Genomic DNA, 5,800 nt, shown 5'->3' with positions numbered 1-5,800 from the left:
GCTTCCTGCTCCTATGATGCTGCTTGGCCTGCTGTGTTCATCCAGCTCTACACCTTGTTATCTCAGATTCTCCAGAATCTGCAGTCCCTACTATCTCTAAATTGTTACTTTGGCAGTTTTCTGATCCCCTGGATTGTTCCAGAATCTAAAGACTCATGGAAGATTACTCTCTGCATTTGCATTATCTCTGTAGCTACATCATTAGTATTCTAGGATGCAACTAACAGGTCCAGGAGTCTTATTGTCCTTTAATACTATTATTTTCCCTAGCATTTTTGTCCTAGTGATAGTTCTTATATTTATTTCTGCTCTTTCTTTTGCCTCTTAATTTCTTATTTTGTGCATTTTATTAGTTTTCCTTACTCTAAAGGCAAATGCAAATTGTTTGTTCAACTTCTCTTCCATTTCCTGGTTCCTCATTGTTAATTTCCCAGCCTCGTTCCTGAGTGTCTATGTTTACATTGGATGCTGTCTTCTCTTTTATATAACTAAACAAGCTTTTACTCTCTGTTTTATATTACTTGCTTATCTATCTTCATTTTCCCTCTTAGCAACATTCCTTCCAGCAACCTCAGTCAATCAGCTGACTTCAAACAAAATGACTTTATTTCTTTCCCGAATGATGCTGTAAAATAAGAAGCATTACGTACCAGCTGTATTGGTAGTTGCCATGTTACCTTCATTTCATCCAGTCCTCCATTCTCCCTTAACATTCTGTCAAAGACTGGTGGCTAAAGAACATATGCTATCTTCACCAGTTTTGGCTAATGATGCCTTGTAGGAACCTGAGCAGAGACTCAACAATGATATAAATTCAGTGTCATGGTTCTCCATTCAAACTGTGATTAAACAAATCAGAGGCCTCCTGAAGCAACATTTCTACTGCTTCAGGTTTTGAGTGTATGGCATCAGACAGCCTCCAACTTAATTGGTGTCTGCTGCATTCTATGGAACTTTGCTATCCAAAGATGGAAACATATTGTGCCAACTGTAAAGGAATATGGTAAAGAGCAAGGCCCACCAATTCTGCCCATGTTGGAGTTATTAATTGGAGGATGACCATTGGCTAGAATAGTGGGTAAATTGTATCTCAGAAACCACCATGTTTACCACATGTTCGGCAAAATCCACTTCCTTGATCAACACCAATGTAAAGTAATAAGCTATTACCTCAGCTGTGACTTCTGACTCCACCAATTTTTGCAATCTTTGATCTTTCATTTGTCCAAAATCTCTTCTGACAACTCTTTAATCATTAATTACAATATATGAGATAATTAGATTCAATTTTGTGTTAATACTTGCTTAATTTTTGTACTATTTCTTGTCATTATATATTCTTGCTTATTTTTTGCAATTTAATTTGTAGTCTGATTCTCCATTGATTCATAAAGCTGATATCTATTGTGAGTTCATTTTTTCTATTTACCTTTCTCTCCAACGAAGCTATTATCCAGAAAACTGTGGTTTAGGTTGTTCTCCTTCTCTTCTTAAAGGAAGGTACCTAGACTGTACCTGCTCCTCTTTAAAGGTCACCCATTTTTCAATTACCTATCTTCCTGACAGTGTTTGACTCAAATTTACTAACATTAGAACCCTCTTCAAGTCAATGATATTAGCCCTCCTCTCATTATGTATTTCATTCTAAGTTTCTGCTTACTTATCCTTAACTAGATATTTACTAGGATGTTGCTGGGAATTGAAGGTTTACGTTGTAAGGAGGGGCTGGATCGTCTAGGACTTCTTTCACTGGAGCATAGAAGATTGAGAGGTGACCTTATGGAGGTTTATAAAATCATGAGGGGTATAGATAAGGTGAATGGCAGGTGTCTTTTTCCTAGAATGGGGGATTTCAAGACTCAGCGGCATATTTTTAAGATGACAGGTGAAAGATTTAAAAAAGACATGAGGGGCAATTCTTATACACAGAGAGTGGTTCATGTGTGGAATGAATTTACAGAGCAAATGATGGATGTAGGTATCGTTACAACATTTAAAAGACATTTAGATAAGTATATGAATAAGAAGTGTTTGAGGGATCTGGGCCAAGTGCTGGAATGTGGGACTAGTTTAAATTGAGATTTTGGTCAGCACAGTCTGGTTGAACTGAAGGGTGTGTGCTGTATGACTCTATGACTCCATAACTAGGTTAAACATTATATTATTGTCACAATCGTGAAGTTTTGCTCTGTTGTGACTTTCTCCACCTGACCCAAGTCATTCCCCAGGACTGGATCTAGCAATGCCTCTTTCTTTATTGGACAGGAAACATACTAAACAAGCAAATTTCCCAAACACACTTTACCCTTCTCTGACATGAACTTAACCACTGCTTCATTCATTATTGGAGCAAATAGATCTTCCGCTATCACAACTCAATCGTTCTTGCACTCTCTTTGTGTTATAGCAGTATAATATTTTCCCAAATCAACAGTGCTATCTCCTTTTTTGTTCCATTTTCCTTACATCAATAAATAATGAGTACTCAGTTCTCTGTGTTTGCAATATAGGTGAGCTTTACCATTGACGTTTGAGTTTTTGTGCAGCTTTACCTTTCAGGGCACACTTGGCATTTTCCTGGTCATCATGTTGTTAATCTATAATTAGACTCAAGGTTTTATCACACTATTGAAATAAAAGATATAAGCAGTGTTTGTGACTTAAATATTAATTACCAGAGTCATGAGGAATAAATGGCACTGAAAAGTCCTGAAGTTAAATTTTGTGGATGGGAAGCTGCTTGAAACTGGTTCAAGTCAGATCAATGATAGTAGGAACTGCAGATGCTGGAGATTAGGTATGCAAATGAGTGTTTCACTGTACAGGCCAGGGTGAGATTAACTTTTGTAAAGGTCCAACAATAACGTGCGTGTGTATAATAATGTAAATTTAATCAAGGAAATGCTGGGCCAGGGTCACAGAACAAAAATGGTATTGACCATTTCTGAAAAATGCATTTTGCTGAAAGGTCTCTCTGTCTCATTCTTCTTTCCAAATTGCCTTTGCTTTATTTGACACACGTTCTAACAAACATGGCGGCATTTTCTTGTTAAAGAAAGTTAAGTTATAACCTGATTCTTTGCACCCACTCTGATCCATTTTACAAGGTTAAACATTGTGTTCCCCACACCCAAGATTGGACTGTTGTGTCAGCAACAAAACAGGTAAATTTTAAGCCTTGGCTAAATACAAGATCTTTGAAAGGACAATTTGATGGAGAAAACCTCTTCTAGAGTCTCGTTCCACTACTGGACATTGAGCCTGTTACCATTGTTTTCTTAGGCTATCTGCCACTTTCCAACAAGTCATTCTACGAAGTTGTTTTCTTAGGATAGATGGTCAGGAAATTGATTTGATTTTGCAGAGAAGGAGCGATACGTGGGAGCCCTGAATAGTGGGGAAGGACATTCTAGAATGGAATAGTGAGAAGGACTAGAAGCATTCTTTTCCATTTTCAATTTTCTTTGCCTTATTTAAGCCAGCAAATCAGTGAAAAATTCGACACAAGACAGGGTAGTTCTCAGGTGTTGACCAGACTGGTATTGCTGAATGCCAGAACTCATCGTGGAACAATTCATATACTTGCCTATCAGCTGCAAACCAATTCAATGAGATTTTTGAAAGTAAACTACTGCCTTTTATCTTAATAAAGAACAGATTAATAAAGTACAGGTCTGTATTAGAACAGACCATGATATTTCATCGACAGTTGCTTTTGTACCACATTCTTCATATTTGATTCATGTTTATCTCTCCAAAGATGCTACCAGACATGTTGAGTAATTACAGCACTTACTGATTTTACTGCAGATTCTCAGCATCTGCAGGATTTTCCTTTCAATATTATGAATGTTGATCATGTGTTGTCAAGAATACCTCTGCAATTGCTAATGCTAAATATACTTGTTCATTTACACGTCTAATTTTAACGCAAATAATCTTTTGTGTTATGGGGTTGTGTTCTTTTTATGAAATTGGAGGTTGGCATCAGAAACAGAAATGAAAACCCCTCATCATAGAATATTTCAGCATAGGAGGCCATTCAGCCCACCTTTACAAGGTGCTATCCAAATCCCTTTCCCTCCCCTAACTCAGCAAACTCAAGCTCCATAAGATTTATTTAATACACAGCTTTTCCTAATAAGATTTGATCTCAAAATCTCTGCAGTACCAGTCTAGTACAACAACCTCTTCACTGCAAAATCCTGCTATCCCATGTGCACTGATATTGCCCATATATTTTGCTCAGGCACTGCTACTTTTGATTGATACACTGTTGATTGTCCTTTATTATCACTGAGTAATGTTTGCAGCGGAACTGCTGAACTTTGCCTTATGTTTCACATCTTATTATCGATAATGTCAACTGTTTAGAATAAGTATAAGAATTCGTGAGTAATTTCATTTTAAGGTAGAGGAACTGTTAAGGGAGATATTATGTTGACTACTAGGCTTTTTATTTAATTAATTACATTATCTTACAATCATTTCTTTCCCTTGGCAATGTGTTCTACACACGAATATCTGCAAGACAAAGCCTACAGTTTGCTTATTGCATATGATTGCCATATCTGATACTCAAATCTCATTTACAATATGTCTAAAACCCCTGTTATCACAACCTGCTATCAAACTGTAGTGTAAATGCAATGAAAGATAAATCAGATTCATGTCACCATGGAAACTGGGCAGTCTGGAACTGATGATAAGGAAAAACAAATAAAAAAAATGCCTGGCTTACTCACAATTCTCTGCCATTCACTGTACATATAAAAATGTTACAAAACTTACCCATAACTCTATATGAATTAAGGTATATTATCACATTTACCCATGTTCTCTGTTAGCGAGCCTAATGATAAATGTGTTAATTTTACCCAAATCTTTTAGAAAGTAAGATAGTCAGATGTTAACTTAGAATAAAGATGCATTCAGATCTTGTGATTCCTTCATGAATGTAGGCACTTAATCTTTGTTGGAAGTTCCTTTAAACTGGATATTGCCTCAACAATTGTATTGGCTAACCTTCAGGACAGTCATGGATAGGAACAAAATGAATAGTTGTCCTTTTACAGGAAATAATTTCTTGACCCTAACCTACCTTTCTTAGTTCTAAATAGTAGAAGGTGTGCATTAATATATATATCGTATATACTTTAAAATGTACAAAGATCAAAGGAGAATATTTCAGACCATAACTATCTGTTATAACCGTGATAAAACAGAAGTACACAAGGATGATTGTAATTTAAAAAAAATAGTTTGGAGGAAAAAGCGATTTTCTTTTCGAGGACAAAATAAATTTATATCCTGTCAATAACTGCCCTTAAGGTGAGGCTACTAATCTTCTGAGACAGTTCTATTGCGGTGAATATGATCCTATTGACATTTCTTCATGAGATAGTTCCTTGAAACTGTTTTAAGTAATGTTGTGATCCAAGATAATGTTACTGCTGTAAGTCCTAGAATATATTTTGGCTTGATAGGTCATTTTTGTCTTTTTCTTTAACAGTGGTTTTTCACTGAAACAGAAGCATACACAGCTGCAGATTTGATTTTAACAACAAAAGTGGTGTTTAATACACAAAAGATATATATATATATATATAAAACATAATGCAATTTCAAAAAATTCAAAACACACAACAGAACAAAATCCTATATTCTCCCCAACTCCATTACTTTACAGTTACTCAAAAACCAGAGGTATTTCCCCTTTCTATCAAATCTGTACATTGAATTAACTATCTATTCACAGTTCTACTCTTGTGAGCTATGAAGCATTTTCTTTTGAATATTC

Source organism: Rhincodon typus, chromosome 18 (assembly GCF_021869965.1).
Source record: "Rhincodon typus isolate 14 chromosome 18, sRhiTyp1.1, whole genome shotgun sequence".
NCBI classification, from domain to species: domain Eukaryota; kingdom Metazoa; phylum Chordata; class Chondrichthyes; order Orectolobiformes; family Rhincodontidae; genus Rhincodon; species Rhincodon typus.
This window is presented reverse-complemented; position numbering follows the sequence as displayed.